The following is a 25,307-nucleotide window of genomic DNA, read 5'->3' on the forward strand; positions in this document are numbered from 1 at the left end:
TGGCATGTACATATTTTCCTGGGTATTGAAAGAGTGTTTCTCTGCTAAAAAGATGGGTAGTGAAATAGAAATGTGATTTCCTGGCTTCTTTCTCTACTTTAACAGTACCCAGCCTAACCAAAGAAAAACTCTTAGGAAGTTACATTTGCTCCTGCTCTGTGTTCCCAGCTCTATTCTGGTGTGTGTGTGTGTGTGTTTTAAACTCCTTTCCCAAATCACATATAGTTTATTTCAACTGTGTGTATTGTCTCAACCCCATCCTGTAACTATTGAAAATGCTGAACAATGCAGAGTTGTTTTTAATTGTTGATTTAATTGTTTCTTATAAGGTATTTAATAAAGCTTTTATTCTGTATGCATTTTACTACATCTGATATAAGCCATGCAAAATATTCCAGCTATTAGATATAAAGTATTAACATTCTTTTTTTAAAAAAGTTATCTCTCCACTCAAGACCCTGAGATCAAGAGTCGCATGCTTTACTGACTAAGCCAGCCAGGCGCCACTTACCATCCTTTTTATACTTGATATTTAAGCGTTTCTTGAAGCATATAGTAATTTTCCATAATATTTCTAAATACTGGTGTTTTGAGTCTGGCTTCACATATTATCAAATGCTAGATCTTAGTTATCTTGGGAATGACTACAACATAATGATCAAATACATATTTTTGTACTTAGGTTTAAAAACACTTTTCTAATGATGTATATACACTATCCCTTTTGACTTTTGAAAAAAGTAATGTTGTGATAAAAGGACCTTTCATGGTTTTTCACATTTATTTCTCACATTCCTCTAAGTTGGGCTATGTTTTTCAACCTCAGCTGACATCGTTTCTCGGCCTTTTGGCCAAGATCAAGTGTAGTATCTGTTCTTATCAGCTGACAGAGGGAGAAACTGAAGAATTCAGCAATTAAATAATTCGCCCACGTTCACTCAATTATTTACCCAATGTTGAAGAAGTAGGAAAACAGATTTGAGCTTAAAAGACAAACCCAAAAGCCTCAGCGGCTCACTGGTGCAACACGCCTGCTCATCCTCAAACTAATACAAGTAGTTTGTTATTTCCATTTTAATTTAATTCTGTTCATGTAATACTAATTAAAGGTGTTGTGTAATACTAATTAAAAAGCACGGTGTACACTTTATCTGTCAGGCCCTGCGGTATATGGATTATCATATGTAAGACTCCTTAAGCCTCGCTGCACTATAATGTGGGGATAATTGCCATTGTATAAGAGCAAAAACAATTTATCTGTCCAAAGACACATTCTTGTTAAGTGGGATAGCTGGGCGTCAAATACAGGCAGGCTCCAGATCCCGCAATATTAGTTGAGAGTTCAAATATTTCAGTGAAAATCCAGGTTGTAACAAATGTATTTTTTCCAGGTATAATGTCTGAAATTTTATAGTCTCTATGGACAGTTATATAACTTAGGCACAATAGCTTTAGAGCAATCCAGTCGGTCAACTGTCAGTTTCTTAAATTCAAAAGAAGTTTTTGGTGCTTTTGTGCAAAATTCTAAAGTTAAAATAAAATGCCTAATTTGCACAAAGGCATCAGAACATTCCCTGTTTTCTCCATTAGTTTTATCCCAGTGAACATTGTACTATTCCTAAATATTTGATGAAGGCGATGAAGTGAATTAGTCCTCCAGATTGTGAAGGCTTGTGGAGTTATGCCCTTTTGGAAGCATTTTTTTGTCCTAGGAATGTCAAAGCTGGCAACTTTTTGATGGCAGTTTGTTTCTCCATCTGTCCCATACATTTAGAACAGTTGTGAAGTGAAGAATGGATTTCATACCATGCAAGTAGGTATGAAATCCTTTTACATGTTGCCAATCTGATTTCTCTAGGGAGAAGTCACCTGCGTGTTGGGCTTCTCTGACTGTCCAGGTGGAATGGTTACATTTTTTGACAAATCTTAAGAAAGCTTAAAAGTGACAGAGAAATAAATTCTAAATATTGGTGTTTGTGTTATTAATTGGGGTAGATTAGACTATGCTCTGGTGACAAATATACTTAGTGGCTTGACATACAAAGTCTGTTGCAGGTGCCACAGCAGGGCAACTTCCTTTCAGACTGCACCTTGCGAATCCAGAATGACAGAGCACAAAACTCCCAGGGCATGTGAGTGCCAGAGGGTTAAGCAGAAGCTATTTATGCCTTACACCGGAAGTGATATACGCCACTTCTCACAGTCCCCTGTGAGGTCACAAGTTCCCATCTAATATATGAAAGCAGGAAGCAGCAAGTAAGAGAGGATAACTGGATGTGGGTGAGCAATCTCACCATAGTAATCTCTACTATAGCTCACAGCCCTCTTTGTTCAAAACATTTACCTTTCAATATTCTAGCCTTTTTGATGATGCAGATTATACAATCTGATATATCATCCAGGTAAGTAATGTAGCTTTGAGTTGTTTAATAATTTATTTTGAAAGAGAAATCAAATTTACCACTTTTGGGGAATTCATTTATCCAAATGTTTGCCTTTTATGTTTGAAAAGATTATTTATGTAATATTGTAATATTAAAAATTAATGTTGCATAATTTTCACAAGCAAGAGGTAACTAGAAGGTGTATACATTCCTAGTTTTCTCTAAAATATTGTCATCTCTAACATGGGAAGCATTTTAGGAGTTTTAAGGGCCTCTGAACAAGCTATGTGTTTCTGGCTGAGTGACTTAACCTCCCAAAGACATATGTCCTTAAATGGATGCAGGGAAAGTGGCAATATCTATTAGAAAGTTGTAGTTACTGAGAAAATTTGTGTAAAACCCTAAATGTGAGACAGGAAAACCATCAAAATCCTAGGGGAGAATATAGACAGTAACCTCTGTGATATCAGCTGCAGCAACTTCTTACTAGACATGTCTCTGGAGGAAAGGGAAACAAAAGCAAAAATACACTGTTGGGACTTCATCAAGATAAAAAGCTTCTGCACAGCAAATGAAACAATCAACAAAACTAAACAGCGATATTTAGAAAGGGAGAAGATATTTTCAAATGACAGATCTATGATAAAGGGTTAGTATCCAAAATCCATAAGGAACTTATCAAACTCAACACCTAAAAACCCCAAATAATCCAATTAAGGAATGGGCAGAAGACATGAATGGACATTTTTCCAAAGAAGATATCCAGATGGCTACCAGAACATGGTAAAATAGAACAAAAATAGAACATGAAAATATGCTCAACATAACTCATCATCAGGGAAATACAAACCAAAACTACAATGAGCTATCACCTCATACCTGTCAGAGTGGCGAAAATTAACAACACAGGAAAAACCAAATATTGGCAAGGATGTGCAGAAAGTGGAACCCTCTTCCACTGTTGGTGGAAATGCAAACTGGTACAGCCACTCTGGAAAACAGTATGGGGTTTCTCAAAAAGTTAAAAATAGAACTACCCTGTGATCCAGCAATTTTACTACTAGGCATTTACTCAAAAGATACAAAAATACTGGTTCAAAGGGATACGTGCACCTTGATGTTTGTAGCAGTATATCAACAATAGCCAAATTATGGATGAATAAATGGAAAAGGAAGGTGTGGATCAGCTGATGAATGGATAAAGAAGGTATTATATATATATATATATATATATATATATATATATATATATGAATACTAGTATATTATAATATTATCATCAGAAAGAATAAAATCTTGGGACGCCTGGGTGGCTCAGTCGGTTAAGCATCTGACTTCATCTCAGGTCATGATCTTGAGGATCGTGAGTTCGAACCCCACGTTGGGCTCTGGGCTGATAGCCTGGAGCCTGGAGCCTGCTTCGGATTCTGTGTCTCCCTCTCTTCCTGCCTCTTCCCTGTTCATGCTCTGTCTTTCTGTCTCTCGAAAATAAACGTAATTTTTTTTTTTAAAAGAATAAAACTTTCCATTTGCAATGATGTGGATGGAGCTAGAGTGTATTATGTTAAGCCAAATAAGTCAGTTAGAAAGACAAATACCACGCAATTTCGCTCATATGTGGAATTTAAGAAATGAAACAGATGAACATAAGGGGGGGGGGAAAGTGAGGCAAACCATAAAACAGACTCTTAACTATAGAGAACAGGGTTGCTGGAGGTGAGGTGAGCAGGGGGATGGGATAAAGGGGTGACGGGTATTAAGAAGGGCATTTGTGATGAGCACTGAGAGTTACATGTATGTGATGAATCACCAAATTCTACTCCTGAAACTAATATTACACTATATGCTAACTGGAATCTAAATAAAACTTAAATGAAAGAAAGAAAAAGAAGAAAAGAAAGAAAGAAAGAAAGAAAGAAAGGGAAAAGGCGTAATACTTTTAAAAACTACAATAGCTTGTGGCATTTACTGAACCTCAGTGAAGTTAACTAGTACTATACAGAGCTGAAAAAGTGATAATTGTGTCTATCAATCTTGACCCAAAACCAGGTTTATACATCCATTTGTTATCTACAGATTTTCCAAATGCTAAAAATGCTACTAAAGATTTTCCATAAATAATTGTTAACATACTTTGGGAGCCAAAATGAAAACTTATTCTAGCACATCTTATTCTAATAGTTTGTTTTTAATGTCTTTGATGATTTCTCCTGCTCTTGTTCTCTGGTTTTTAACATTAAAGCTCTTTTTGTGTACTTAATTTCCACAGAGAAAGTATAAATCCAGGAATGTATAAATTAAGTATGATTGTTGTAGACCTATAAGAATTAAAAAATAAGAAATGTTATGTAGTTTTCAGAACTCTTTTTTTAATGTTTATTTATTTTGAGAGAGAGAGAGAGAGAGAGAGAGCGCATGTGTGCAAGTGAGGGGAAGGGCAGAGAGAGGGAGAAAAGAATCCCAAGCAGGCTCCACTCTCAGCACAGAGCCCAACGCAGGGCTCCATCACATGAACCATGAGATCATGACCTGAAAGGAAATCAAGAGTGAGACTCTTAACAGACTGAGCTACCCAGGCACCCCTTCAGTACTCTTAACTTCATGGTTAGGGTTGTATTATGGGTTGAGTTGTGCCCTTCTCAAAACTGATATTTGGAGTTTCTATCCCCAATACCTTAGAATGTGATTTTATTTGGAAATAGTCATTGCAGATGTAATTAGATGTGTTAGGAAGAGATCATACTAGAGTAGGGTGGGCTCCTAATACAATATGACTGATGTCCTTATAAAAAGAGGAAATTTTGACACAAGGACATGTACAGATTGGAGATGATGTAAAGACTCAGGAGAATACTATCTACACGCCAAGAGATGACTTATGTCACCACCCTCAGAAGGAACCAGTCCTACCAACAGCTCAGTCTTAGACTTCTGGGCTCCAGAACTGTGAAAGAATAAATTTCCGTTATTTAAGCCATCCAATTTGTGGTACTTTGTTATGGTAGCCCTAGAAAACATACATAGGTTGTCATACATTTCAATCTTACATATATTTTAAACTCCATTAGAAATTATTAATATTGATATACATTTCCAGGACCTTATGAGAAAATCTTGCAGTACCAGGTATAATCTGAGATATCCTTCCTCAGCTGCATAACTTGCCCAGATAATATTAAATTATAAAACTCTTTTTTTATTTTAGAGAGAGAGAGAGCACAAATGAGATAGAGGGGCAGTGGGAGAGAGAGAGAGAGAGAGGGACAGAAAGAGAGAGAGGGAGGGAGGGAGGGAGGGGGAATCTTAAGCAGGCTCCATGCTGAATGTGGAGCCTGCTGCAAGGCTTGATCCCACAACCCTGGGATCATGCCCTGAGCCCAAATCAAGAGTAGTACATCCAACCGACTTAGCCACCCTCATGCCTGTAAATTATAAAACTCTTAAACTATATGACTGGCTTAGTAAAAATGTATTTTTTAATGTTTATTTATTTTTGGGAAAGAGACAGTGTGCAAGTCGGGGAGAAGAGGGAGACACAGAATCCGAAGCAGGCTCCAGGCTCTGAGCTGAGCTGGGCACAGAGCCCAATGCGAGGCTCAAACCCACAAACCATGAGATCATGACCTGAACCAAAGTTGGATGCTTAATCAACTGAGACACCCAGGTGCCCCATAAGTGTATTTTTTTAATAGAGGGAGTTTCTTGTCTCCAGTTGTCCTAGGGCATTATGTTTTGCAAACTAATCTGTGCTCTTAAAGTTGACTTGTGTGGAAGATGTGTACATCTTTGCACTCTGCTGCATGGGTGGTCAGCAAAGAGTAATTGCTCATCCACAAACTAGCTGGAGATATAAATGTCTTTTGTTGGCGGTGGGTGGTTTTGTAATGTCAAAGGATCTTTCAATGGATTTAATTTATGTAAACTAAATTTAGATATATCTCTAGCCTTTGGATGTCAGAAGGCAGAAGGACATGTGGTACAATAAATAGATGTCTCTTTGGGGCTATATAATAATATCTTAACTCTTTAGAATTTAGTGTCTATGTGCATTTTCTATAGCAATACTTCCTTGGGTCTTTATTGCAATGATTCCTGATTTTTTCAAATGATATTTTTTGTGGGCATGTAGACTGTTGAAGCTCGAGATAAATAATACATGAAGTCCTTCAGCCATGCCTTTAATGTGAGCACTGAAGATTTGTTTTCAGAGCTAAAACTGTTGATACTGTGGCTCTAAACCTGAACTTTAAACACAAATGAAATTTCTGTTTTTAGTTTGCTCCTGTCCTCCTCTCTTCCACTTTTCTCCCATTTATATTGTGGCAATGAACACTTGATGTCATAAAATATCCCCTTAGGAGCAATTGAATGTGTGTCTAACTGGGAAGAGAATGTGTAGACTCTAAATCAAGATTCTTTATTTTACCCAGGAGGAGCTGCTGTAATGTTTGTGAGGCCAGAGTACACAAGGCAGAGATCAAACTTGGGAGCAAACCTCTCATCATTACCTTTGTGATTGCCAATTTGAATCTTTCCTCTTTTTTTTTTTTAATGTGTGACTTTAATCTTATCAATTTTGTGTCCTCAGGTGGAATCCTACAAGTATAATTTTTTTTTTTTATAAAATGACCAGTTGAAAAAGAAAAATCGTAATGGTACTCGTTGGTCCTGATGAGCAGAATCTGATAACCTCCTTCACCTGCCAACCCTAGCTTAATGTCACAAGTGCTATGTCGTCAAATTGTTATATATTCACTTTGACCTTATACGTACCAACTGTGTCTTATTTATTTTGGATATTGTTTTTCATCTCCAAGAATGGAAATAATTCTATCATGCACTTGAATGTGCTTGTGTGTTGATGATAAAATTTCCATTGTGTGTGTTGAATAACATCATGTCTTCTCTTTGAGTTCAAACACTGTAAGGAGGAAGCACTTACACATGAACATTATTACTTATTTCTGGGCTAACTGCTGTCCTGGTCTATATAACATGATTTACCTGTGGTTCATTGTTTTCAAACTTTAAGACAAGATTCTTTTTTGAATTCCATTATGTAAAGTTACTCAATGTCATGATCATAAAAATTATATATATTATAGACACTTTCTATCATAATTATCTTATTTTTTATAAGAATAGATTGAAAATCAGAGAACTGTTCATGGTTGTCAGTTATAAGTAGTGGAGAGTGACCTTGAACTCTGATCTACCTTTCAATACACATTTTACACACATCACCCTATCACTCTGCTTAAAAACTCTACTGTTTCAATCCACTGTTTTCAATTCACCTAACAACTTGGATGAAATATCTGTTGACTATAGTAGTTGGGTTTTGAAATTTTTTTCAATGGTAATGAAAAATTGGCTCACCTAACTTGAGCCAATTTCCCCATTAGTATCCCTTCTGAGTCATTTATAAGATGGTTCAGTTGCCCCTGGGGTTTCTTGGAAGAAACATTCTCTAATTAATATTCAGTTCTCTAGTTCTGTCACACAAGGTCCAGCACATATATCAGCACATAATAGGCCCTCAGTAAATATTATTTTCTTCTCTGCTTTCTCTTCAGTAATTTAATTTGCCTGTCTTTGTCCCTTTGGTTTAAAACTTTGATTCCTAATATCGTGAAGACAAAGAATACAACTCCTATCCTCTCCATCTTAGTCTTGAAAGTCTGTCTTCTTAGGTCTTCTTAAATGTATATATATATCATGCTATGGCCATTTCTCTGGCCTTTTCTTCTCTGTATTCTTAGTATCCTTCTTATGTATAAAATATGTTAGTCCAAGCCTCTTATTGTTTCTTTCCATTATTCTTTGAAAACATCTTCTTTTGGTAAATGTTAAATCTATTAACCTGATCCTGGGCTCCAATTCTATATTTTTCTAACTCTTTGCTTGGCTAATTCTTGTTATCTTGAAATCACCTCAAATTCTCTATGTTAAGACACTTCTTTCCTAACTGTATTTACTTTCAGGTAACTGTCCTACTTTTATTTTTGATATATCTATTCTTTCAGGCCATCAGATCCAACATTTCCTTTGCAGACTCAGTCCCCATCAACTAGAGTTGACTATGATTTGTCTATTTTATTCATTTCTTCTTCTTTCTCACTGCTGCCATTATTTCAGTTCCCAAGCTTTAAATTGCCACTTGGACTATTTTTGCCTTCAGTCTCCTTCCCTATTTGAATTCTTCTGATGTACCACTGGTATTTCTAACCCAAAACTTCCAATGAATACCTTCTTTAGTCAGATATACTTAGTGGTTTTCCATCGTCACACTGTAAAATACAAATTCTTTAGACTTTCAATAAAGACTCTTGTGATCTGTCCTTAAAATCTATTTGAAACATCAACTTCTACTGTTTCTTTTTACAAATTCCTCAAGCTGATCAAGATCTTATGATCTGAGCATTGAAAATTTGATTCTATGTGCATACAGTTAGAATAAATATATATATATATACGTCTATTTACCATAGTAAGACATTCCCTATTATATATTCATTGAGATTTGATGTTGAGGAAATTCAAACTGCCTCAACTTATACTAGTATAAGTGATAAATGGCAATAAATTTGGTTGTATTATATTTTCTCTTAATAAAGCTGAACTTATTTGCTAATGTACTGTCTGAAAACTTGTTCTATGCTTTTCTATGATCTTTGTGATCAAACTGGAATCCCCCTTAGGTAATTATGGCAACATTAAAAATGTATGATTATTTTTAGGTTCTCAATTTAATAAGATGCTTGTCTTAATTGCTAAAAGTAATTATTTTGAAAGTAGCTAAAAACCCTCATTAACCTCATTAATAGGCTATAAAATCATAATCATGGTGATAAAGAAGCAGCCTTATATAGAGCATGCAAATTCTTACTGTAACTTATAGCACTAAATTGCATGTTTCCCTTGTAATAAAACACTAAGATAAATAGGACAGTTGAGAAAAACAAGTTTGTGTTATTTGTTTGAAATTATATAAGTAATGTTAAAGTCAAGATCTGATTCTCTTGAATCAGCTTAAGACCTAGGTGTTTAAGCAATCTCAGCCCCAGACACACAATGCTTGAAAACATTCCATAGCAGGAACATATGGACTGTAGCATCAGATATTTGAGTTGGAAGCCCACACATGATATTTACTAGCTGTATGTCTTGGGACAAATTAGTCAATGTCTCCAAGCCTCAGCTTTTTCATCTCTAAATGAGAAATATAATAATAACTCTGTAACATTGATTTTTGGGGGGGAGGATGAATGAAATAACAAAAATTAAGTATCTACTACCATGTCTAACTCATAGTAGGTACTCAACAAATAACCTATTATTAGGTAAGGATGGTAATAATAGTCAACAATAAAAATATTTTTGTTTACCCGCTTTTCTTACTTGGAGACAATTTTTTAAAAATCAAGTGACAAAGCAAGGAGAATACTTTATACCTAATTTGAGGTGGGTTTTTTTTTTATTTTTTTTTAATGTTTATTTATTTTTGAGACAGAGAGAGACAGAGCATGAATGGGGGAGGGTCAGAGAGAGGGAGACACAGAATCCGAAACAGGCCCCAGGCTCCGAGCTGTCAGCACAGAGCCCGACGCGGGGCTCAAACTCACGGACCGCGAGACCATGACCTGAGCTGAAGTCGGCCGCTTAACCGACTGAGCCACCCAGGCGCCCCCCTAATTTGACGTTTTTAAGACCACCTCTTTTTAATGCTTTAATCCTTCAGATTTCTGGAGTGGAAAGGGGAGTTTGGTCTGATATTCCCATGCACACAGGCATCATGAGACTATGAGTGTCTACAATCTTGGCTTAGAGGGGTACATTTGAAAAAAAAAAACTTATGTACGGCCCCAGAACTTCTTCTCCTTCTGCAACTTTTCATTTATTTCCAGATGGCCTCCCTCCCATCAATATAACAACTCATATTTCAAATCTTCATCCAAGATGGAAGAAGGAGTAAACTTTATGTCCAACTTCCCCTCAGTGGGTTTATGACATCTTCTGTGAGGCATCAGAGACCAATGACACACAGGACATCTATAGACTTTGGAGAGTTTTAGATGGACCCAGCATATACACAGCAACTGGATACTAACAGAAACAGCAAGAATACATGTGAACGCATTTCAGATCCTGTGTTAATTACATTTCCTTTTAATCTATAGAACAATCTTATTAGGTAGGTGTACAATGATATATAATCCAAATGTTACAAAAGAGGAAACTGAAACACAGAGAGACAAAAGAACTTGCTCAGAGTCACAGAGCTGAAGTAGTAGTCAAATTGGGTATGTCTGACTATAAAGCTCTTTCATTAAAAGTCTACTATTATTCTGCTAAGTAGGGCACAGCTTTGGTGTTTGGCTTGGGTTCTCCAATGTGTTTGGCTTTATTCAATCTTAAAAAAAATAATAAAAATACATAAATCTTGGGGCACCTGGGTGGCTCAGTTAGTTAAACGTTGGACTCTTGATTTCAGCTCAGATCAAGTCCCACATCAGGCTCTGCACTGATAGTGTGGAGGGATTCTGCTTGGGATTTTCTCTCTTCCTCTCCTTCTGCCCCTCCCCCTCCCTGCCCCTGTGCATGTGTTTACTGTCTCCTCTCTCTCTCTCTCTCTCAAAATAAATAAACATACAAAAATAGATAAATCTTACATAAAGACTAAGAGAAAGGTGAAGCTAAACTATACTAAACAACAAAGATGTACAGTTTATCATCAGGTGACTCTATTTAACAGAGCATATCTTTGTAAATAGGTGCTATAGAAGTAGTTTTAATTTTTTTAAATATTTATTTATTTTTGAGAGAGAGAGAGAGGAGAGTGCAAGCAGGGGAGGGGCAGAGTGAGAGGGAGACACAGATTCTGAAGTAGGCTTCAGGCTCTTAGCTGTCAGCGCAGAGCCTTACACGGGGCTGGAACCCATGAACCATGAGGTCATGACCTGAGACGAAGTAGGATGCTTAATGGACTGAGCCATGCAGGTGCCCCAGAAGTAGTTTTATCTAATACTTAATTCTAACAAAAATAATAATAGCAAGAAGATTTATATTCATGAAGAAATGATGACACTTCCTCAAACAGTTTAAACTTCTTAAACTCTAAAGACAGTTTTAGCATCAAATGCACTGGCTAAAAAACCAGAAAAATAAAATTACAATGTAATTTACACAGTAACTGCAATAGACATAAAGCTGTTTTTTTGAATATCAGTGGCAGAAAAATTTTGGTTACCATTCTTGCAAAAAGTTCTTCAAGTCTTGGGGTGCCTGGGTGACTCAGTCGGTTAAGTGGCCTACTCTTGGTTTCAACTCAGGTCATGATCTCACGGTTCATGAGTTTGAGCCCTGCATCGGGCTCTGCACTGACAGTGGGATCCTGCTTGGGATTCTCTCTCTCTCCCTCTCTCTCTACCCGTCCTGTACTCTCTCTCTCTCTCAAAATAAATAAATAAAACTTAGGGAAAAAAGTCATTCACGTCTCTACTTCTGTTGTTAATACACCTTCCAAACCATACTACAGTCAAAATAATTTTTACAATGACTCATTTGACCACATTTGGTTTGAGCTCTCTGTTGGTTCTCCAGTGCACATAGACAACTTAGCCTGGCATTCAAGATCCTACATAATATTTTAGTAATCCACTTACTCAGCTTTCCTCTTACCTAAGCAAGCACCAGCCAGCATTGGTTTTTTTTCTTTAAATATTACATATAGTCTAGTTTCTGCATCTTCATTCATCTTTATTTCCTTCCAGATTTCTTTAACTGTTGTCTGTATATCTAAACCCTATTATTTACTCAAGGACCAGCCCACATCTCATCTTTTTAAAATTTCTTTTGTGCTCAACACAAATTTTTCTCTTCCTGCTCAGAATTAGCCAACTTTGTTTTTTATATTACTTAATGTTTATCAGTCTCATGCTATTTTGTAACTTATAATATATTCAATTCTTCTCTGTTTATATTGCCAGTTCAAGAGCATGGTGAATATGTATGGTTAATTATAACTAAAAAACAATAAATGATAGAATAATTTATTTTCAGTCTCTGAACAAGGCTTTTCGAAGCGTTTTTAATTTTGATGCAATCTGAATAACTAATTTTTTTAGTGAATTACATTTTTAGTGTCTTATCTAAGAAATTTGTACCTCACCAAAGCCACAAAGATTTTGCCAATGTTTTTGAGAAGTTTGGCTTTTACTTTTATGTTTTATGATATGTTTTAAGATAATTTCTGTATTAATATTGAAGCCCATTTTTTGCATGTGAATATCTAGTTGTTCTAATATAATTTGTTGATAATATTATCCTTTCTTCACTAAACTGCTTTGCATCTTTTTCAAAATCAGTTGGAGAACTGACTTTTGGGTGACTCTGTTTTTGGACTTTATATTCTGTTTCATTACTCTATTTGTCCATCTTGTTGAATGCCACACTACACACTAGCTAGGTTACAGTTGCTTAAATAACTATTGAAATCAGCTAGTTTTAATTGTTTAACTTTGTTCTTCCTTTTCAGGGTTGTTTTGATTCTTTGTGTTTCCAAATGGATTTTGAAAAATTTATCCATTTATATTAAAAAACTGACTGGGATTTTGATTGAGATTATATTAAATCTATAGATGAATTTGGAAAGAATTGACATTTTAATAATACTGAGTCTTCTGAACCATGAGCCTAGTACATTTCTCTATTTATGACCTGATTAATTTCTGTCAGCAATATTTTATAATTTTCACTGCATAAATTTTTCATGACTTCTGTCAAAATTATCCCTACTTTCAGGGGTGCCTGGGTGGCTCAGTACATTAAGCGTCCGACTTCGGCTCCAGTTATGATCTTGCAGTTCGCAAGTTTGAGCCCCGTGTCAGGCTCTGTGATGCCAGCTCAGAGCCTGGAGCCTGCTTTGGATTCTGTGTCTCCCTCTCTCTATGCCCCTCCCCCACTCATTCTCTCTCTCTCTCTCTCTCTCTCTCTCTCTCTTTCTCAAAAATAAATAAAAAATCTAAAGAAAAATCATCCCTACTTTCATATTTTGGCTGCTACTGTAAATGGTATTAGTTATTAATTTTAATTTATGATTATTTATTGATATTATAGAAAGACAATTGACTTTTGACTATAGATCTTGTGCCTCATTTAATAAAACTTTGTAAATTCACCTATTAGTTCCAGTAGCACTTTTGTAGATTGCTTTGGATGTTCTATATACACATTCAGGTCATGTATGAGTAGTAACAGTTGTACTTCCTTTCCAATCTGGCTGATAATTTTTCTTGCTTCCTTTCACTTGTTAGACACTTCAGTCCAACGTTAAATAGGAGAGACTGAAAAAATTAAATAAATAAATAAATAAATAAATAAATAAATAAGAGAGAATGGATATCCCTGTCTTGTTCCTGAACTTAGGAGCAAAGCATTCATGTTTTACCATTAAGTATAATGAAGCTATAAAATTTCCTCATAGTTGCCCTTTTTAAGTTAAAAAGTTTCTTCCTGTTTCTACTTTTATGAATTTTGTATCTGGAATAGATACTGGATTTTGCCAAATACTTTTTCTGTACTCATTGAGATGATTCTATTTCAGATTTGTTTTAGTTTTGTTTTCTTGTCAATATGGTAAATTGTACTGACTGATTTCCAATCTTTTTTTTTTTTTTTTTAATTTACATCTGAATTAGTTACCATATAGTGCAATAATGATTTCAGGAGTAGATTCCTTGGTGCCCCTTACATGTTTAGCCCATCGCCCCTCCACAACCCCTCCCATAACCCTCAGTTTGTTCTCCATATTTAAGAGTCTCTTCTGTTTTGTCCCCCTCCCTGTTTTTATATAATTTTTGTTTCCCTTCCCTTATGTTCATCTGTTTTGCCTCTTAAAGTCCTCATATGAGTGAAGTCATGTAATTTTTGTCTTTGACTAATTTCATAGCATAATAACCTCCAGTTCTATCCACGTAGTTGCAAATGGCAAGATTTCATTATTTTTGAATGCCGAGTAATACTCCATTGTGTATGTATGTGTGTGTGTATACACACACACACACACACACACACACCACATTTTCTTTATCCATTCATCCATCAATGGACATTTGAGCTCTTTCCATACTTTGGCTATTGTTGATAGTGCTGCTATAAACATGGGGGTGCATGTGTCCCTTCAAAACAACACACCTGTATCCCTTGGATAAATGTCTAGTAGTGCAATTGCTGGGTCGTGGGCTAGTTCTATTTTTAGTTTTTTGAGAAACCTCCATACTGTTTTCCAGAGTGGCTGCACCAGCTTGCATTCCCATTAACAATGCAGCAGAGGTCCTCTTTCTCTGCGTCCTCACCAACATCTGTTGTTGCCTGAGTTGTTAATGTTAGCCATTCTGACGGTGTAAGGTGGTATCTCATTGTGGTTTTGATTTGTATTTCCCTGATGATGAGTGATGAGCATTTTTTCATGTGTCAGCTGACCATCTGGATGTCTTCTTTGGAGAAGTGTCTATTCAGGTCTTTTGCCCATTTCTTCACTGGATTATTTGTTTTTTTTGGGTGTTGAGTTTGATAAGCTCTTTATAGATTTTTGATACTAACCCTTTATCTGATATGTCGTTTGCAAATATCTTCTCCCATTCCATTGGTTGCCTTTTAGTTTTGCTGATTATTTCCTTCACTGTGCAGAAGCTTTTTATTTTGATGAGGTCCCAGTAGTTCATTTTTGCTTCTGTTTCCCTTGCCACTGGAGACGTGTTGAGTAAGAAGTTGCTGCGGGCACGATCAAAGAGGTTTTTGCCTGTTTTCTCCTCGAGGATTTTGATGGCTTCCTGTCTTACATTGAGTTCTTTCATCCATTTTGAGTTTATTTTTGTGCATGGTATAAGAAAGTGGTCCATGTTCATTCTTCTGCATGCCGCTGTGCAGTTTTCCCAGCACCACTTGCTGAAGAGACTGTCTTTATTCCATTGGATGTTCTTTCCTGCTTTGTCAAAGATTAGTTGCCCATACGTTTGTGGGTCCATTTCTGGGTTCTCTATTCTATTCCATTGATCTGAGTGTCTGTTCTTGTGCCAGTACCGTAGTGTCTGGATGATTACAGCTTTGTAGTATAGCTTGAAGTCCGGGATTGTGATGCCTCCTGCTTTGGTTTTCTTTTTCAAGATTGCTTTGGCTCTTCAGGGTCTTTTCTGGTTCCATACAAATTTTAGGATTATTTGTTCTAGCTCTGTGAAGAATGCTGGTGTTACTTTGATAGGGATTGCATTGAATATGTAGATTGCTTTGGGTAGTATCGACATTTTAACAATATTACTTTTTCCTATCCAGGAGCATAGAATCTTTTTCCATTTCTTTGTGTCTTCTTAAATTTCTCGCATCAGCTTTCTATAGTTTTTAGTGTACAGATTTTTCACCTCTTTGGTTAGATTTATTCCTAGGTATTTTATGGTTTTTGGTGCAACTGTAAATGGGATCGATTCCTTGATTTCTCTTTCTGTCACTTCATTGTTGGTGTATAGGAATGCAACCGATTTCTGTGTGTTGATTTTATATCCTGCAACTTTGCTGAATTCATGAATCAGTTATAGCAGTTTTTGGTGGAATCTTTTGGGTTTTCCATATAGAGTATCATGTCATCTGCGAAGAGTAAAAGTTTGACCTCCTCTGGCCAATTTGGATGCCTTTTATTTCTTTGTGTTATCTGATTGCAGAGGCTAAGGCTTCCAATACTATGTTTAATAACAGTGGCGAGAGTGGACATCCCTGTCTTGTTCCTGACCTTAGGGGGAAATTTGTCAGTTTTTCCCCATTGAGGATGATATTAGCGTTGGGTGGTTCATATATGGCTTTTATGATCTTGAGGTATGCTCCTTCTATCCCTACTTTCTTGAGGGTTTTTATCAAGAAAGAATGCTGTATTCTGTCAAATGCTTTCTCTGCATCTATTGAGAGGATTATATGGTTCTTGTCCTTTCTTTTATAGATGTGATGAATCACATTAATTGTTTTGCAGATATTGAACCAGCCCTGCATCCCAGGTATAAATCCCACTTGGTCGTGGTAAATAATTTTTTTATTTTTTTTAATTTTTATTATTTTTTATTTTATTTTATTTTATTTTCAATATATGATATTTATTGTCAAATTGGTTTCCATACAACACCCAGTGCTCATCCCAAAAGGTGCCCTCCTCAATACCCAACCCCCACCCTCCCCTCCCTCCCACCCCCCATCAACCCTCAGTTTGTTCTCAGTTTTTGAGAGTCTCTTATGCTTTGGCTCTCTCCCACTCTAACCTCTTTTTTTTTCCTTCCCCTCCCCCATGAGTTTCTGTTAAGTTTCTCAGGATCCACGTAAGAGTGAAAACATATGGTATCTGTCTTTCTCTGTATGGCTTATTTCACTTAGCATCACACTCTCCAGTTCCATCCACGTTGCTACAAAGGGCCATATTTCGTTCTTTCTCATTGCCACGTAGTACTCCATTGTGTATATAAACCACAATTTCTTTATCCATTCATCAGTTGATGGACATTTAGGCTCTTTCCATAATTTGGCTATTGTTGAGAGTGCTGCTATAAACATTGGGGTACAGGTGCCCCTGTGCATCAGTACTCCTGTATCCCTTGGATAAATTCCTAGCAGTGCTATTGCTGGGTCATAGGGTAGGTCTATTTTTAATTTTCTGAGGAACCTCCACACTGCTTTCCAGAGTGGCTGCACCAGTTTGCATTCCCACCAACAGTGCAAGAGGGTTCCCGTTTCTCCACATCCTCTCCAGCATCTATAGTCTCCTGATTTCTTCATTTTGGCCACTCTGACTGGCGTGAGGTGATACCTGAGTGTGGTTTTGATTTGTATTTCTCTGATAAGGAGCGACGTTGAGCATCTTTTCATATGCCTGTTGGCCATCCGGATGTCTTCTTTAGAGAAGTGTCTATTCATGTTTTCTGCCCATTTCTTCACTGGGTTATTTGTTTTTTGGGTGTGGAGTTTGGTGAGCTCTTTATAGATTTTGGATACTAGCCCTTTGTCCGATATGTCATTTGCAAATATCTTTTCCCATTCCATTGGTTGCCTTTTCGTTTTGTTGGTTGTTTCCTTTGCTGTGCAGAAGCTTTTTATCTTCATAAGGTCCCAGTAATTCACTTTTGCTTTTAATTCCCTTGCCTTTGGGGATGTGTCGAGTAAGAGATTGCTACGGCTGAGGTCAGAGAGGTCTTTTCCTGCTTTCTCCTCTAAGGTTTTGATGGTTTCCTGTCTCACATTCATGTCCTTTATCCATTTTGAGTTTATTTTTGTGAATGGTGTGAGAAAGTGGTCTAGTTTCAACCTTCTGCATGTCGTTGTCCAGTCCTCTCAGCACCATTTGTTAAAGAGACTGTCTTTTTTCCATTGGATGTTCTTTCCTGCTTTGTCAAAGATTAGTTGGCCATATGTTTGTGGGTCTAGTTCAGGGGTTTCTATTGTATTCCATTGGTCTATGTGTCTACTTTTGTGCCAAATAATTTTTTTAATGTATTGTTGGATCCGATTGGCTAATATCTTGTTGAGGATCTTTGCATCCATGTTCATCAGGGAAATTGGTCTATAGTTCTCCTTTTTAGTGGGGTCTCTGTCTGGCTTTGGAATCAAGGTAATGCTGGCTTCATAGAAGGAGTTTGAAAGTTTTTCTTCCATTTCTATTTTTTGGAACACCTTCAAGAGAATAGGTTTTAACTCTTCCTTAAAAGTTTGGTAGAATTCCCCTGGAAAGCCATCTGACCCTGGGCTCTTGTTTTTTGGCAGATGTATTTTTTTTTTATTTTTTAAAGATGTTCATTTATTTTTGGCAGAGAGAGACATAGAGCATGAGCAGGGGAGGGGGAGAGAGACAGGGAGACACAGAATTTGAAGCAGGTTCCAGGCTCTGAGCTGTGAGCACAGAGCCCAATGCAGGGCTCAAACTCACAGACTGCGAGATCATGACCTGAGCTGAAGTCGGACGTTCAACTGCCCGAGCCACCCAGGCACCCCTCAGATTTTTGATTACTAATTTGATTTTCTTACTGGTTATGGGTCTGTTCAAATTTTCTATTTCTTCCTGTTTCAGTTTTGGTAGTGTATATGTTTCTAGGAATTTGTCCATTTATTCCAAATTGCACATGTATTGTCATATAATTGCTCATAATGTTCTCTTATTGTTGTTTTTATTTCTGCTGTGTTGGTTGTGATTTCTCCTCTTTCATTCTTGATTTTATTTGGGTCCTTTCCTTTCTCTTTTGTGATCAAACTGGCTAGTGGTTTATCAATTTTGTTAATTCTTTCAAAAAACCAGCTTCTGGTTTCATTGATCTGTTCTGCTGGTTTTTTTGGTTTCGATAGCGTTAATTTCTGCTCTTATCTTTATTATTTCCTGTCTTCTGCTGGTTTTGGGTTTTATTTGCTGTTCTTTTTCCAGCTCCTTAAGGTGTAAGGTTAGGTTGTGTATCTGAGATCTTTCTTCCTTCTTTAGGAAGGAAGATTGCAATATACTTTCCTCTTATGACCGCCTTTGCTGCACCCCAGAGGTTTTGGGTTGTGGTGTTATCATTTTCATTGACTTCCATATACTTTTTAATTTCTTCTTTAACTGCCTGGTTAGCCCATTCATTCTTTAGTAGGATGTTCTTCAGTCTCCCAAGTATTTGTTACCTTTCCAATTTTTTTCTTGTGGTTGATTTTGAGTTTCATAGCATTGTGGTCTGAAAATATGGATGGTATGATCTTGATCTTTTTGTACTTACTTAGGGCTGATTTGTGTCCCAGTATATGGTCTATTGTGGAGAATGTTCCGTGTGCACTGGAGAAGAATGTATATTCTGCTGCTTTAGGATGAAATGTTCTGAATATATCTGTTAAGTCCATCTGGTCCAGTGTGTCATTCAAAGCCATTGTTTCCTTGTTAATTTTTTGATTAGATGATCTGTCCATTGCTGTGAGTGGGGTGTTGAAGTCTGTCACTATTATGGTATTACTATCAATGAGTTTCTTTATGTCTGTGATTAATTGATTTATATATTTGGGTTCTTTCACATTTGGTGCATAAATGTTTACAATTGTTAGGTCTTCTTGGTGGATAGACCCCTTGATTATGATATAATGTCCTTCTGCATCTCTTGATACAGTCTTTATTTTAAAGTCTAGATTGTCTGATGTAAGTATGGCTACTCCGGCTTTCTTTTGTTGACCATTAGCATGATAGATGGTTCTCTATCCCCGTATTTTCAATCTGAAGTTGTCTTTAGGTCTAAAGTGAGTCTCTTGTGAACAGCATATAGGTGGATCTTGTTTCCTTATCCATTCTGTTACCCTGTGTCTTTTGATTGGAGCATTGATTCCATTGACGTTTAGGGTGAGTACTGAAAGATATGAATTTATTGCGATGATGATGCTTGTAGAGTTGGAGTTTCTGTTGGTGTTCTCTGGTCCTTTCTAATCTTTGTTGCTTTTGGTATATATATATATTTTTTTTTTTTTTTTCTCCTTTTCTCCACTCAGAGAGTCCCCTTTAAGATTTCTTGCAGGGCTGCTTTAGTGATCACCAACTCCTTTAATTGTTGTTTGTTAGGGGAACTTTTTTTTTAAATTTTTTTTAATGTTTATTTATTTTTGAGACAGAGAGAGACAGAGCATGAACAGGGGAGGGGCAGAGAGAGAGGGAGACACAGAATCTGAAACGGGCTCCAGGCTCTGAGCTGTCAGCACAGAGCCCGACATGGGGCTTCAACTCACAGACCGTGAGATCATGACCTGAGCCGAAGTCGGACGCTTAACCGACTGAGCCACCCAGGCGCCCCATTCAGGGGAACTTTTTATCTCTCTTTCCATTTTGAATGACAGCCTTGCTAGATAAAGAATTCTTGGCTGCATATTTTTTCTGATTTAGCACACTGAATATATCCTGCCACTCCTTTCTGGCCTGCCAAGTTTCTGTGGATAGGTCTGCTGCAAACCTGATCTGTCTTCCCTTGTTGATTAGGAACTTTTTTCCTTGCTGGTTTCGTGATTCTCTCCTTGACTGAGTATTTTGTGAATTTGACTATGATATACCTTATTGATCGTCGGTTTTTGTTGAATCTAATGGGGGTCCTCTGTGATTTCCTGGATTTTGATGTCTGTGTCTTTCCCCAGGTTAGGAAAGTTTTCCACTATGATTTGCTCACATAACCCTTCTACCCCTATTTCTCTCTCTTCCTCTTCTGGGACCCCTATGATTCTGATGTTATTCCTTTTTAATGACTCACTGATTTCTCTAATTCTTATATCATGCTCTTGTGCCTTAATCTACCTCTTTTTTTCTGCTTCATTATTCTCTATAAGTTTGTCCTCTACATTGCCGATTCTCTGTTCTGCCTCATCCATCCTTGCCCCCGCTGCATCCATCTGTGATTGCAGCTCAGTTATAGCATTTTTAATTTCATTCTGAGTAGTTTTTACCACTTTTATCTCTGCAGACATGGATTTTAGTCTATTTTCAACTCCAGCTAGTATTCTTATTATCGTGATTCTAAATTCTGGTTCAGAGATCTTGTTGTATCTGTGTTGGTTAAATCCCTGGCTGTCGTTTCTTCATGTTCTTACTTTGGGGTGAATTCCTTTATTTTGTAGTTTTTAAGGGAGAAAATGAATTAATGGAGTAGAAAAATTAAAATTAAAAAAAATTAAAATTAAAAAATATTAAAATTAAATAATTAAACACACACACAAAAATCTAATAATTGATGCTAGATCCTAGGTGTGTTTTGGTCTGGCTGTTGAAAGTGGTTTGACAGATTAGAGAAAAAAAAGGGGGGGGGAAGGAAATTGGTTGAGAATTTGAAAAAATGAATACACTGAAGTGGACTAAAATGAGATGATGGGAGTAAAATAGAGTTTGAAAAAAATTACACAAAAGTAAAGATATAGTAGGAAAATAATTAAAGAAAAATATTCTAATAGAAATTAAAAACAAAAATGAATTTTTTTCTTTCTGTGTTCAAGAAAAAGAAAAGAAAAAAGAAAAAAGAGAAGAAAAAGAACTCGTTTGAAAATTTGAAAAAGTGAATACAGTGTAGTAGACTAAAATAAAATGATGGAAGTAAAATAGAATTTGAAAAAATTTACACAAGTGTAAAAAATATAGTAAAAAAAATAAAGAAAAATATTTTAAATAAAAAATGGAAAATAAAAATGAATTTTTTCTCTTTCTGTATTCAAGAAAAAGAATAATGTAAAAGAAAAAAGAAAAGAAAGAAAATTGAATAGATGGACCTGCTAACAGATTGAAATGGGACTGAAATTACTTTGTTTTCCCCTAGAAGTCAGACTATGTAGCACTTTATAGTCCATAAACTAAGTAGGCAGTGAGACTTGTGTTCTTGAAGACTGAGGTTGGCCCAGTTGGGCGGGGCTCAGTGTAACGGCTCCATTCTCCACTAGATGGCGCTGCTAGCCTACTGGGGTGGATTGTTGCAGTACTTTTAGGTGCGTATGTGCATGTGTGGGAACAGTGAAAATGGCGTCACCCAGGTACCCAGTCTTTATATGGGAACTCTGTTCTCTCCCATGAGCAATCATGCACCCGTCCTCTGTCTTCAGCTTTCATCTTCTCCCCACTTCTTCACTGCCCATGACCAAGCCCCAGGCAGTACCTCTCTCCCAAGTTTTGTCTCAGATGCGCTGTTTTCCCCAGCCCCTTACTTCTGAAGGACTGTGGTTTTGACCCGTTCTGCCCCTCTGTGGGAGGGTCTCACCGAGCAATGGCCGAATGCCGGCTGCATCCAGGAATGTCTGCTGGACCCTGCTGCTGCTGGTGCCCCGAGACTGTGGCCAGGTGCCAGCCTACCCCAGAAAAATTTCACGAGATAGTGTAGCAGCAGCGTTTCAGGGATTATGGAAAATCACAACACACATCTGGGACCAGGCTTCACCCTTAAGGACCTTGTTCTAGCACCAGCGGATGTGACCATTTTCTGGGATCTGCTGGGACCAGGTGGCTTCAACAGTCTCTACCAAATGTCCTTCCAGCAGTGGAGGTGCTTTTCCCTGTGTGGCCTGAGAACCTCCCGGACCCCACTCTGTTTGTGGGGATTCGCCTTTCCACCAGAGCACCGCCAGGTATCGAGCTGCAGAGTTGCAGACTCTGTGGTCCCCTTGTTTATAGTCTTAGTGGAATTTAAACTCTCTTTCTCCCTTCTCCCTTTTTAGTTTAGTCCCTGCAGCTGTTTCCAATTTTCCACTTTCTCTCCAGCTACTTTTGGGGAGGAGTGCTTTTCCCATATTCTTCCCCCACTCCCAGTCTCCATCCTCTCTCCACTTGCCAAAGCACCTCCCTTCCTGAGCCTTCTCGCTCCCCAAGTTCACTTCTCTGCACCATGTACCTGCTGAATTCTGTGGCTCAGGCTGTGCAGATTGTTGTGTTAATCCTCCAGTCAGTTTTCTAGGTGTGTAGGATGGTTTAGTGTTGGTCTGGCTGTATTTCATGGACACAAGACACACAAAAAACTTCCATGCTGTTCCAACAACTTGGCTCCTCAAAGTCAAATTTTTTTTTTTTTTTGAGAGAGAGAGAGAGTGCAAGCTTGGGAGCGACAGTGAGGGAGAGAGAGAGAGAGGGAGAGAGAGAGAGAGAGAGAATCCTAAGCAGGCTCTATGTTGTCAACACAAAGTTGGACACAGGATTCGATCTCATAAACCATGAGATCATGACCTGAGCTGAAATCAAGAGTCACATGCTTAACTGAGCCACCCAGATGGCCCTGATTTTAAAATCTTAAATCAACTTTACATTCCTAGGAGAAACCCCGTCTGGTCATGAAGTATTAACTCTTTATATATTGTTATATTTGATTAGTTAAGATTTTATTTAGAAATTTTGCATCTATATTCATGAAGAATACTGTTCGGTGGTTTTCTGATTTGGGTATCATGGTAATCCTGGCCTCAAAGAATCAGTGAGGAAGTACTACCTAAATTTTCTGCAAGAATTCTTGTAGAATTGGTATTAGTTTTTTTCTTAATTTTTTAAAATAAAATGTACCAGAGAAACCATGTGCTCTTGGAGTTTCTTTGTGTGAACTTTGTTGTTGTTGTTGTTCTTAACCTAAATTTCAGTTACTCTAATAGACATAATTCTATTATGTTTATCTGTAATTAAGGTTTCTATTTCTTGAGTTAGCTTGAGTGAGCTATGTAAAGTAGCTTGGGTCTTTCAAGGAATTTGTCCATCTTATTTAAGTAATTGTAGTTTTTAGCAAAAAGTTTTCATAATCTCTTAGTATCCTTTAATATATGTAGAACCTGTACTGATGTCACCTTTCTCATTCCTGGTATTGTTAATTTGTATTTTCCCTAATATCTCAGTCTAGGGGTTTATTAATTTCATTGAATTTCTCAAAGAACTAGATTTAGGTTTTAAATAGAAACTATTTAAAACTATTGTTTTAGTTTTATAAAACTATTGTTTTAGCAAACAATAGGGAAGAATAGTTCCTTATTGTTTTAGTTTTATAAAAAAATTTTGTTGATTTCCCCCTGGTTCTGGATGGCAATTTTTGTCTCACTATTTTGAAAATGTTGCTTCACGGTCTTCTTACTTCCATTGTTTACAACAGGACATATGCTTTCATCCTTATCTTCATTCTTCTGTACATACAATGTCTTTATTCTCCCCCTGAATTTAAAATTTTCTGCTTCTCACTGGTTTTGAGAATTTGATTATAATGTACGTGGTATAGTTTTCTGCATGTTCCTTATACTTTGGGATTCTTGGACTTATGTACTTAATAGATTATTTTCAAATTAAAAAAAAAAGTGTCCATTAGGTCTTTCTTTCTTTCTTTCTTTCTTTCTTTCTTTCTTTCCTTTTGCCTCCCTCCTTTTCCCCACTTCTTCCAGAAAATTATATACATACCAAGCCATTTGAATTTTTCCCATGTTTCTCTGATGCTGTATTCATCTCTTTGTTTCATCTTGGACAGTTCTATCACTTTACTATCAAGTTCATGTATCTTTTATTCTGCAGTGTCTAATCTACTCTGGCATTAATCCCATCAGTGTATTTTTTTATATCATACACAGTTTTCATCTCTAGAAGTATACTTTTTTATGTCTTTCATATCCCTATTTAACTTTTGAATATATGTAATATATTCATAATACATACTTACTATTCCTATCTGCAATTTAACATCTGTGTCAGTTCTGGCTTGGTTTTGTTAATTAGCCCTCATTCTGGGTCATATTTTACTGCTTTGTTGTTACCTGGTAATTCTTTATTGGATGCTAAACATTGTGAATCTTACTCAGTTTGGTAGTGAATATTTTTTATTACCACAAATGTTGTTGAGCTTTATCTTAGAATGAAGTTGTTACATGAAAAAAGTTGATTTTTTGTTTTGCTTTTAATATTTATTAGGCAAGACTAGAACAGTTATTAGTCTATGGCTAATTATTCCCCACTATTGAGGCAAGACCATTTTGTGTATTCTACCTACTGACCCATGAATTTTGAGGTTTTCCAATTTGGTTAGTGAGAACAGATATGATCCCTTCTCCTGTATGAGTGCTGAGGAATGTTATCTCTATCTTTTTTGGTAATTTTTCCTCTTGTCTTGGGTAGTTTCCTCACATGGCTTTGTTGATCACTACTCAACTGGATACTCAAGATGGACTCTCTTCAAAACTAGATCTCTCTCTGTGACTCTCTTTCCTCTGTGGTACCTCTTACTGGGAACTGTGGCTGCCTTGTTCTCCCCAGAATTTCAGCTCTGTTTTCTCATTTTACATAGTTTGCCAGTCTGTATCTGGATTCCTCCCTGTATTGTGACCTGAAAAATCTCCTAAATAACATGCTGGGGCAGTGGTAGTTCTCATTTGTTTGTTGTCCCTTTTTTCACAGATCAGTGTTTTTCACTGCCT

General features: G+C 36.9%; 1 long non-coding RNA gene and 1 pseudogene across 2 annotated transcripts in view; both read left to right on the forward strand.

Moving 5' to 3' along the window:
* LOC132667318 (uncharacterized) overlaps positions 1-25,307 on the forward strand; it is a 493,653-nt gene that overhangs the window by 316,293 nt on the left and 152,053 nt on the right. The window lies entirely within an intron of this gene.
* LOC132668155 (U2 spliceosomal RNA) lies at positions 832-955 on the forward strand (annotated as a pseudogene).

The sequence above is a fragment of the Panthera onca genome, chromosome B2 (genome assembly GCF_046562875.1).
Source record: "Panthera onca isolate mPanOnc1 chromosome B2, mPanOnc1 haplotype 2, whole genome shotgun sequence".
In the NCBI taxonomy this organism is placed as follows: domain Eukaryota; kingdom Metazoa; phylum Chordata; class Mammalia; order Carnivora; family Felidae; genus Panthera; species Panthera onca.